At 45.8% G+C, this 11,794-nt stretch overlaps 1 protein-coding gene across 1 annotated transcript in view; it reads left to right on the forward strand.

Annotated features, from left to right (window-relative positions):
* Window positions 1-2,727: 2,727 nt before the first annotated feature.
* LPIN1 (lipin 1) overlaps window positions 2,728-11,794 on the forward strand; it is a 96,431-nt gene continuing 87,364 nt past the window's right edge. The window contains exons 1-3 of the mRNA XM_025867757.2: window positions 2,728-2,831; window positions 8,865-9,245; window positions 9,662-9,790. The gene's annotated coding sequence lies outside the window, so the exon portion shown is untranslated. The remainder of the gene's footprint in view (window positions 2,832-8,864; window positions 9,246-9,661; window positions 9,791-11,794) is intronic.

Genomic DNA, 11,794 nt, shown 5'->3' on the forward strand with positions numbered 1-11,794 from the left:
ATTAGGAGGATACGTCCTGCCCTTGGACCCTAAGCCCAGCCACTTAAGAGTACGTGTGTCATCGAGCACGTTTGCTTGCTTCTCTGAGGTTCAACGTGTGCACGTGGGGAGTTCATTCAATCATAAACATAATGTGCTTGCTGTTTAACACAAGGCACCATGCAGAAGAGAAGAGGGGTTTGGAACTCAGCTCGGGTGGGTGGAGAGTTTAGAAGCAATTCAGAAGAAAGGCTTCCAGGACAAAGCAAGTCTTACGCAGAGTCTTGAAAGAGCTGTACGTTAGCCAGGCGTGGAGGTGAGATACAGCACGCTGAGTCTGGGCACCTGGGGCCTGTGGTAGGACCAGGTGAGCAGTGGGAGATGAAAGTGGAGGAGAGCAAGAAGCAGGGGTGCCGACGGAGGGGATGGGGGGGCCGCGTCTGCCTTCCTTGGACTTTACCCTAGAGGTAATGGTAATGGGGGCGGGTGGCATGGAAGGTCCTAAAGCAGGCAATGCCCCCTCAGATCGGCAGCCCTGTTAGAGGCCTGTCATGGGGTGGGCTTGGAGGCAGGGAGACCAGTTAGGAGTTCATTGTTGGCCTCGTTGAGTGTGAAATATTTGTGGACCGTCTGGAGGTGTCCAGCAGGTAGTTGGATGTAAGGTCTGGAGCTGGCGGCAAGGTGTGGACTGGAAATGCTGAACTGTGTGTGGCTGCCGTCTCCAAGGGGAGGCTCTCCGCGTCTGTCCTGTCTCTCCGGCTCTGGCTCTGTCCTGCTTGCTGTGCAGATGGGCTGGGTACCCGGGAGTCAGTGATGAGCGTGTCATGGTTAGGCTTTTGGTTCAAGGGCTCAGCAGCCATTAGAAGAGGTGGCAGAATACAAAATGGCGCAGTGACAACGCTCTCTGACATGTGCCATCATGGGGTTACATGTGGTTCATTAGTACGGAGAAGTCAGTGACTGATTCTTCACGGACCTCAGGATGTCTCCACGAGGTCTAGCTCTCTGTTTGGATGAAGTAGCTCTGGGAAGCAGAAACCCCAAGAAATACACATGCACCAACACGCCTCCCACCTCCATCCCCACGTGTACACACACACACACACACACACACACAAACACACACACACACACAAACACAGATTCATTCAAGACAGACAGACTTGAACTGGAGGGATATTCAAGCAATGAAATGTTCACCCAAACTGCTTAGCCCACATTGCTCAGCGAAGGGGAAAGAATGTGTGGGGCAGTTTGTTACATGAAGCCTCGCTCATCTTTCCTGTTGTGTTCATAATGAGCAGCATGTACTCTGCTGAGAAAAGAGAAAACACCTCTTTCTTGGCCAGCCTGTGGTTGGATTGGAACATTTCTTGTAAGAGCAGCAATTCTCAGAATTCTGGGTTATCCTGCTCCAGTTCCTTGAAACTTGTTGCTTTAGGTTTGAAAAGTTTGTCTTCCTTGCTGCCTTTAAGTTGAAAAAGGACTGGGTTTAAAATGTAGTCTTCTTGGAGGGAGCATGTTTTGGCATGGGGGGTGGGTAGGTGGGTGGGAAGTGATTCTGTCTAGATTTAAATTTATTTTTGAAACATTTCATCAAAGGGCTCCATGTGCCTGGTTTCTAGAAAATCAGCTAGGCAATACCAGCCATACCTCTGGTCTATTTTCCCTGTCCCCTCTGCACATCATCTTGGGGCTTCTGCTCTGCTGGAGGAGAAGGTAGCTGATTCTCACAGAACACCAGGGACAAATGCATTCTCCTTTCTTATGAATAATCTCACCCTGTTTTAGTTTGTTCTGTATTCAGACACTGCCTTTCTCATATATGGAGTTTTTCCCCCCCCCGCTGTGTCCTTCCTGGGGGAGGTATGTTTCTCCTGGGGGTATTTTCCTCATTAGGGGGAGAAACATAAGCTTCCCATTCTCTGCCCCCTGCCCCCCACCCCCACTGTCCTTAAGCTTTTCCTTTAGTCTGCCACTTGGAAACCTTCGCATTCCTTATCTTTAAGCCCTCACTTGCTTAAAAATATATTTAATATAAGGTTTAAAAAGTACATTTAATATGTACTTAAAATGTATTTAAATTTTAAATTTATATAATTTTATTTTAAGTATTTCAAGCCATTTTAAACATATCTTAAACAGTTTTAAACATATTTTAAACAGGAACTTGCTTTAATTGGGATCTGTCTTTTTTAATTGGATGACCATGATTTTCATATAGGTCGTTGGTTTTCCTTTGTATTTAACAAACTTTTATATGGTCCTTATGTGACAGGTTCTTGTCTAAAAATGTTATACATATTCACTCATTTAACTCCTCTCGGCAGCTCTATAAGTTGGTCCTATTACTGGCTCTGTCTGAGAGATGTTGAGGCTGAGAGGTTGAGCCAGTTGCCCAAGGTCACGCAGCCTGTAAGGGCCAAGGTTAGGATTTGAACCCACACCTTTGGCTCCAGAGTCTTTGTTCCTAAGCACTATAAGATGCTGCCTCCATAAGAAGTTTCTCTGTTGAGCAGTCTTGATTTTTTGTCATTTGTTCCTTGCATTTAGTACCTCTAGTCTGTACTCTGGCTTCCCACACTCTTAGCTGTGTGTAGATGCATTTTTTTACCCCTCTCTCTGGGAGACTTCCTTCCTCCCGCTTGCTCTTACCTCCTGAGTCAGAGCTGTGATGTTGGGGGGGCCCTCCCGAGGTCCACTGCTACCCAGACAAACATGTATTTATTTTCCCTTTACTTCCAGATGTCGCATTAAATTTCAAGGAAACTTCAGAACTTAGTAACTTATAACAATGCGGAAAACAGGAGGGGCGTCTCCGGTGGAAAAAGCTATGTGATCAAATTTGGAAGGCAAGAACAAAGGGAAAGGTGGCCTAGAGAAATAACATAGAGCAAGCGGTCCCCTGGAACACCTGCAAAGGTTACTGTGGCCGAGGGAGGGGCCGCCAGCCCAGTAGAACCTCCAACAGGCGCTGGAGCCACTGAGGAGTTCCCCTTCTTTTAAAAGACGTTTACCCCTCCCATTGTACCTTGTACATAGTAAGCAATCAGAAATGGCTTGTTGCATGAATATATTCTTTGTGACTTCCCTCCTGCTTAATTCTTGATAAGGGCACTGGTATTTTTAACATTAGTACGTGCGTAATTTTTTTTTATTAGGATAATTACATATATATATTTTTTTAAAGATTTTATTTATTTGACAGAGAGAGACAGCAAGAGAGGGAACACAAGCAGGGGGAGTGGGAGAGGGAGAAGCAGGCTTCCCGCTGAGCAGAAAGCCTGATGCGGGGCTTGATCCCAGGATCCTGGGATCATGACCTGAGCCGAAGGCAGACGCTTAATGACTGAGCCACCCAGGCGCCCCTGCTGAAGAGAGATTTTACAATAATTGCACACACAAGTGGAAAATTTTAGCTATAATAAATACTTCAAATAAAAGATACATAGACTAGTAAGAATGTCTAGCAGGGAGAATTGATATAGTTGAGGAAGATAGTGATGGTTGAACTGAGGTTGAAGAATGAGTGGAAGGTAATCAGGTAAAGAGGGGATAGGATTCCAAGAAGAGGGAAGAGCATGTCCAAAGGCCCTGTGGTAGAAGGGAACAGGGCGAGCATAAAAAAATGGAAATGATCCAGTGTGGCTTGAACTTGGACTACGTGGAGAAACGGGAACCAGAGCAGTGGTGGCCCTTGATGTGTAGTCAGATGTTTGATGCCGGTGCTGGAGGAGTGTGTGTGTGCACGTGCGCGCGTGTGTGCGTGTGGGTACACACATGTATGTTAGGGGGATGTGCCCTCATTCGGATGCTCTCCAGCTGATCCATCTTGTCTCCGGGTCTCCCGAGCACCCTGTGGCCCGGTGGAGCATTGCCTGAGCCGGATCACGCTTGCCCTGGGTTCAGTGTTACAAAGCGGCGTGTGATAAAACTGAACAGGGTCAGCACGGGGGTGGATCCTTGTCTGTCCACCCTCACTCCTTGCCTCCACCCCTCCCTCCTATTTGAAATTCAAGAAGCTCACATTTCCAGGGGAGGGAGCAAGGGGAGGAGAAAGTATCTGGTAAGATGTTATCTATTTTTTTTTTAAGATTTTATTTATTTATTTAAGAGAGAGAATGAGATAGAGAGCATGAGGGGGGGGAGGGTCAGAGGGAGAAGGAGACTCCCCGCTGAGCAGGGAGCCCGATGCGGGACTCGATCCCGGGACTCCAGGATCGTGACCTGAGCCGAAGGCAGTCGCTCAGCCAACTGAGCCACCCAGGCGCCTGGATGTTATCTATTTTATTTTATTTTATTTTTATTTTTTTATTTTTTAAAGATTTTATTTATTGATTTGAGAGAGAGAGAATGAGAGATGGAGAGCACGAGAGGGAAGAGGGTCAGAGGGAGAAGCAGACTCCCCGCCGAGCAGGGAGCCCGATGTGGGACTCGATCCCGGGACTCCAGGATCATGACCTGAGCCGAAGGCAGTCGCTTAACCAACTGAGCCACCCAGGCGCCCTGGATGTTATCTATTTTAAAATTAAAGTGATTTCCCATCTATTTCTTCTTTTGAAACTATCTCTGTATCCTTTGAAATGATTAGAGATGAGGGGTGCCACGGACCCCGGATTGACAGTGATGCCTGTGTGTGTTTGGGGGGATGGGCGGGCGGGGCAAGATTATCTGTACCCCCATGAAGTCACATCGCAGACGGGTCAGAGCTGATGATCTTCCATCTCCACTTCCTCGCTTCCCAGTGTGGAGACCGAGGTCTTGAGGTGACACATGCAGGGTCTCGTAAGTGACAGAGAGCACAGACCGGAATATCCAGTCTTCACTTCCCCAGAGCCATGCCCTACCTAGGACACCCCAGATTCCAGAAGGACCTATGGGATTTTTTTTTTTTTAAATATCCTCACTGTTCTGGGAGGAAAAGATAGAGTTTCCCTCTGGGGACTTGGGTTACTTACAGCTAGAACCTGGGATCTGGTTCAGGGGGAGTTCTCAAACTCTTTTGAGACCAGCTTATTTTCAGGATCGCTTTATTTTTTGCTTGAGAGAGGGTAAGGGAAAGGGGCAGAAAGAGAGGGAGAGAGAGAATCTTAAACAGGCTCCATGCCCAGCGTGGAGCCTGACATGGGGCTCGATCTCACGACCCTGAGATCACAACTTGAACCAAAATCTAGAGTCAGACACTTAACTGACTCAGACACCCAGGCGCCCCCCTTATGATTCCTTTAGACAGAGTTCTCTTGTCTCTTCTCTTCTCTGGGGGCAGAAGCCTCAGTGGGCTTCTGTGCTTCCAAACACCCAGGTCATCTTCTGAGGGGAGTGTATGTGTGTGAGGGGAGAGCAGCTAAGCTCAATCCAGCAGAATCCGAGGGCGGTGTTCCCACGTCGACTTGCCTGTCTCCACACAGACCACCATTCCTCTGTGCATTGCTCTGGTGCGGTACAGCGAAGCCTAAGCCAGAATTCTTTTATTTTTTTCATAAAGATATGTTTTCATTTTTTACTTTATTTTTTATTAAGTTTTTTATTTTAATCCCAATATAGTTAACATAAAGTGTTATATTGGTTTCAGGTGTACGATATAGTGGTTCAGCAATTCTATACGTTGCTTAGCGCTCATCGCGAGGGTCCTCCTCCATCCAGGTGATAACCTGCTTCCCCCGTCTGTCCTCCCACCTCTGGCAACCATCAGTTTGTTCTCTCTCTCTCTCTCTCTCTCTTTTTTTTCTTCATCAGTTTGTTCTCTGTAGTTAAGAGTCTGTTTCTTGATGTGTCCCTCTCTCTTTTCTTCCTTTGCTCATTTGTTTCTCAAATTCCACATATGAATGAAATCATATGGTATTTGTCTTTCTCTGACTGACTTTGCTTAGCACTATGCTCTCTAGCTCCATCATGTTGTTGCAAGAGGTAAGATTTCCTTCTTCTTTATGGATGAGTAATATTCTGTTGTACATATACCACATCTTTTTAAAAAATTTTTTTTAAGATTTTATTTATTTGAGAGAGAGAGAATGATAGAGAGCACGAGAGGGAAGAGGGTCCGAGGGAGAAGCAGACTCCCCGCTGAGCAGGGAGCCCGATGCGGGACTCGATCCCGGGACTCCAGGATCACGACCTGAGCCGAAGGCAGTTGCCCAACCAACTGAGCCACCCAGGCGCCCTTAAAAATTTTTTATTGTTATGTTAATCACCATAGTCACATCATTAGTTTTTGATGTCGTGTTCCATGATTCATTGTTTGCGCATAACACCCAGTGCTCCACGCGGAACGTGCCCTCTTTAATACCCATCACCAGGCTAACCCATCCCCCTCCCCCCCCAGAACCCTCAGTTTGTTTTTCAGAGTCCATTGTCTCTCATGGTTCCTCTCCCCCTCCAATTTCACCCCCTTCATTCTTCCCCTCCTGCTATCTTCTTCTTCTTCCTCTTTTTTTTTTCTTAACATATATTGCATTATTTGTTTCAGTATACCACATCTTCTTTATCCATTCGTCTATCCATGGGCACTTGGCTGCTTCCATAATTTGGCGGTTGCAGATAATGCTGCTAGAAACATAGGGGCGCATGTATCCTCTGGAATTAGTGTTTTCATGTTTCTTTGCTAACCTAGAATTCCCCCATTAGTTTTGCGAAAGACACAGCAGTTCCCTCTGGAAGACAGGGAGAAGGAGAGAGCTAATTCATGGAGTCAGGGCTGGGAGAAGCAGTGGGGTTCTAGTTCAACTTGTGGCATCATGTTTGGGAAAACTTGTACAGCCCCTTTCCGACTGGGGGTCCAGCTAGGAACTCCTGGGCTCCAGACACAGTGCAGGTTGTCTGCACGGGTCTGACCTGTCTTCTTAGGTCCTTTTCATTACCATCACAGATTGTCTAGAATCTACAGACAAACATAATTGCATTCTTGCATGTCAGCCCTTGATATTAGATCCCCATTTCTCCATGTCCCACTCCCTACATGGGGCTTTTCTGCAGGTTACACAGCTTTGGTTGTTATTAAACACTTGGAGAGTGGTTTGGCTTTCCCTTTCATGCTGGACCGTCCCCTTCCAATTGGCCCACTGCCGTCCTTATGGCTCTCAGGTCTGATGGTCAGCACTGGATGTGGTTTTGCAAGTGTGGTCTGACCTACAGAGAAGACTAGCAAAAATTACTTCCTTTGTTTGAGGCTAACAGGCATATATCCGTGCAGCCTGATATCACAAGGTTGGGAATATGCAAAGCTACGTGATCTTATTCTATGGAGGCTGGCAGGTTGTTACATGAGCTGAAGTCTCGGGGCCCGTTGAACACGCTGGCTTCGGTAACATCCCTTCTGGTCTCCGTAAAACATCGCACACTGGTGTACGCTTTTGAAGAGGAGAATCATAATTTAAGAAGAAAGTGAATATTGTTTAGCCCCCAGATTTTCATAAGGAGGGGTTGGCAAGATCTGAAGAAACTAGAGAAAAGACTAGTAAAATAAAATAAAATGATAAAAAAAAGAAAACACTAGTATTTAGTGGAAAGGATTTGTAGATATTTTAGGAACTGCTGTTTCCAGTTGCATTCTCTTATCCAGGACAGCTGAACGTGCTACATTTGCATGAATTACTGAAAGGTGCTGCGTTGCATAATGACCAGTCAACAAAGCAATGTACAAATCCCGGGCAATTACTAGAACCTACCACCCAGCCTTTTGACATTTGAGCATTCTTTTTAGGACTCTGCAGTGACCACGAATCTGTCTAAGGCACCATGAACTAGAGACGAAAGAAAAAAAAAACTTCTCTTCCTTATAAGAACTTGTTTTTCAAATGTACCTTTTCCACGGGGATTCAAAATCCCCATCCAAAGATGTGGGAAGGGATTAGCATGTTTCATGCGTCTGGAAGACTGAGGGCTGGCTCCAACTCTGGATTTTCCCAAAGAATGAGGTGGCCCATGGTTCATGAATGGGTATTTTCAAATTTCACCTTTGACTCTGATGCATAGCGTTTGGTAGTAAGCATTCTCACCATGCCCCAAAACTGCTTGTGAGAAGACAAGCCCATTCCAATCTTGGGCACCCAAGGTCACATCTGAGGCGGGCTAATTTTTTTAAAAGATTTTATTTATTTATTATTTGAGAGAGAGAGATTGTGTGCACATGTGCGCAAGCGAACATGAGTGGGGGCAACGGCAGGAGGGAAAGAGAGGGAGAGGGAGAGAATCTCAAGCAGACCCCCCACTGAGCATGGAACCCAATGTGGGGTTCGATCCCATGACCCTGAGATCATGACCTGAGCTGAGACCAAGAGTAGGACGCTCAACAGACTGAGCCCCCCAGGTGCCCCCTGAGCAAAGACTTTAGATGCTTGTGCAGAAGTAACTGCCTTATTTTAAAGGATTCCATTCTCATCATAGCATAATCTTCCATTTTTACCACCAGTTTAAAACTATTTTTAGTTGATTGGACAACAATTCAGCAATTGTATCTTGTAACCAGTCATTTCCCCCTGTGACTTAGGCTTCATATGACTTAAGAGTTCATATGTAGCCTTACATTTCTTGGAATTGATGCTTTTTTTGGCAATAATATCCATTACAGAAATCTCTTAAAGACACAATACATAACACCAAATTTCCATGCTTGGTAAAAAAGGGATAAGTCAGGTTCCTCCCTCAACATTTCTTCAATTTGTTGGGGGGCAGTTTTCTGAATTAAAAATCCCCTCCACTTAGCCTGTTGTGAATTCAAAAATCAGCAATGCAAAATCCGACTTTGTGAAGGAATTTGGTCATGCTGTACTCCAAGCTTCCTATCAGCCCCACTGTGGACCAGGTTCTGCTCTGAATCCAGTGCTGGGCTCAAACCAGCCCCATGCAGCAGCCTTACTTAGTCCTCATTCATCTTTCTTCTCTCTCAGGGCACCGCCAAGTACTGACATCACAAGCCCAGGGGCGTGGTCACAATGCTGCCACCCAACAATGAGATTTTCCTGGACCCCCTGCAGAGGAAAGGATGATGACAAAGGAGAGAAAATGGGAGGGGGGTGCTGAGGGGCAAGATCAAGAGGAAGAGAGAAGGGCAAGACCAGGAAGGAGCCAGCCATGCCTATCCCAATGATGGCCAGTAAGTGGTGGCCAAGCCAGCTGAGAGCTAGACAACCAAGAGAATGAGGAAGGTCGACCAGCTGGCCAAAGCTCCCGTGAACGGGGCCTCCCATGTGAAGTTAATGGAAGATGAATGGGGTCCTGCCAATACGCCCTCCAAATGGGGGAGACTAGGCTTTCCTCTAGCAGCTAAGGTAAATGGCAGGCAGGAGGGTGGAGCACAATGAGGTTTTAAATTCTTCCCCATGTTGTGTGTCAAAATCTCCCTATGCTGGCTCCTCAGACACAGAACTCACTGGAGAATGGAATCAGTGACTGACATGTGGGGACACTAAAGCCTATTACAAGGCTCTTAGAGTTTCGAGTCTACCTTCTGTTAGCTGGTTTGCTCTGGGCTTTTATACAAGTCTCTTTATCTATTAAGCATAATTGATTTCCTTCTAGTGGAGTCCTTTTAAGAATGCTAAACCTGGCCATAAATGGCCGTATTATAAAATTCTAATTTATACAAATGATTTTTTCCCAATATTTTGTCTCATTAACATGGAAAATGCAAGGGAAATACCATTTAGATGTATGTACCAGCAACTGACGTTGAGCATATTTTCAGGGAATTCTCCAAGTTGGTGCCTAATCGGAACCTCCAGAGTCTGATTCCCATTAGAAGGACAAGAGGCAGTAGGGACAGGAATTTCCATTCCCAGACCGGGATCCAAGGAGCCCACAGCACCCTTGTGAAGTAGGTGAAATTTGCCTTTGGCTCCTCTCTCTGGCTCCCTACACTCCCTCCCCATCAGCTCCCTGCTCTTTCCTTCTTCTATTCCATAGAGCAGAGGTATCTGTAGTACTGAGAGTAATTACTCATGCAATAGTAATTAGCAAACAAATACTTAAAGGAAGTTCAATTTCACTGGGATTTTAAGACTGTCATTTTTTCTTTGTTTTGTTTCTGGATTGGGACGGTGTGGGAGTCAGAGACTTCTCGAGGCAGGCAGTCTCTACAGACGGATGCTCACACGAGGGCCCCTGGCAGGGAAAAATGTGACCATGGTTCCCGAAGCACTTTTTTTCTTTCCGGATCTTTGGCCCTTCTTTAATGGATAGTTGGGGAAACAAATGAAGAATCAGTTTTCCCACCACCAAAAAGGACTTAACTGGGAGCGGGGGGCGCGTTATAAGGACTCTCATTTCATAGCATGGAATCAGCACTGCAGAGATGCTCCTGCATCTCACCCTGAACCTGGGTGGTGACTGGCAGTATTATTGCTGGAGCTCTCCATTTACACAGACTTAGAAATGGGTAAATTTGGAAATGCGCTGCCCCTTTATCAATTCTCCATGTTTGCAATCAGCTCCTGATGACGTCTTAAACCTATAACTGGATATGTAGACCACCATAGAAGTTGTCTACCTTAATTGTCTTCTGCTGCCCACCCCATGTGGTCTGCCTACCATGGCCAAGTTCATTTTCATAAAATGGAGGTTTCATAATGTTTTACTTCCTACTTATAAAAAGCTTTTAGTGGCTCTCCAGGGCCTTTAGGATAAAGCACTGACTTCTTCGGCTGCCGTTTGAGGCCATGTGTTGGTCTCAGCCTGCCTTTCCATACTAATCACTCAACAAACCCATAAGGGCATTTTCTCTTTGGTAACCTGCACGGTGAATACTGAACACATTTTGCATTTTACCGCTGCTAAACCTTTGATAAACTTGCTGCTCCATCTCTACCCCCGGACCTGACCCAAATCTCTTCTCTACTCATTTCTACTGGTTGTCGTACGGTGATCCTTCAAGGTCTGGGTCAGAGCCATCCCGTCCTCATAAGTAAGGACTGTGTCCTCCTTTCCCATCGAGAACTCACTGTGATCTTTCTCCCAGACTCCTTGGGCCTTTGGGTCTTTACTAATCATTTGATGCTAAGAGTGGGTGACAGTATTGAACCAGTGACCCATTTTTTTTTTTTTAAACTAAGCTGCAAAATTTATTCAGATTCTACCAATTTTTCTACCAATTCCTTTTCCTGTTCCAGGACCAAATCCAGGATCAAAATGTGGCATTGAATTGTCCAGGCTCCTCCAGTCTGTGACTATTCCTCAGCCCCCTTTGTTTCATGATCCCGACACTGCTGAAGAGTGGTTAGAGGGCCCCTTGATTTGGGTTTGTCTAATGTTCTGTCATGATCACGTTGAAGTTGTTATGGTATTGAGGAAAAGGCAACAGGGCGATGTGCCGCCCCAGTACTTCCTACAGTGGTGTCACTGTGCGTCCCCAAGATGTTAACCTCCATGGCCCGGTTAAGGCCAAGTCTGCCAGGACTTTTCACTCTGACTCCCCTTTGTAATTACTAAATGTTTTGAAACCTTGGGAATATTTTGTTTCTGCTTTTACCTTTGTGCACTAACCTTAGCTTCCATCCCTGGATCCTGCCCATGACAATTATTACTGGTATTATAATGGTGATTTTTCTGCTTCCCTCATTCTTTCTTTTTTAATTGGAATTTTTCAAGGAAGAGCTGCGTCTTCATTATTCACTTCTTTATTTGGTTATTTTTTTATTTCCATATGGATTCATGAATTTTTTTGAGTTACTTGGGTTGTAATCTAATAATGCTATTTTGTTGGACAAGTTCCGAATTTGGTCATTGAGAGGTGTTTCAGGTCAGCTCCTGTACTCTTTCAACATGCTTGCCCATCTCCTTCCTCCCTCCCTCCCTCCCTCCCTCCCTCCCTCCCTCCCTCCCT

Source organism: Callorhinus ursinus, unplaced genomic scaffold (genome assembly GCF_003265705.2).
Source record: "Callorhinus ursinus isolate GAN/ISIS: 27379988/994484 unplaced genomic scaffold, GSC_fseal_2.0 scaffold10, whole genome shotgun sequence".
Classification (NCBI taxonomy): Eukaryota; Metazoa; Chordata; class Mammalia; order Carnivora; family Otariidae; genus Callorhinus; species Callorhinus ursinus.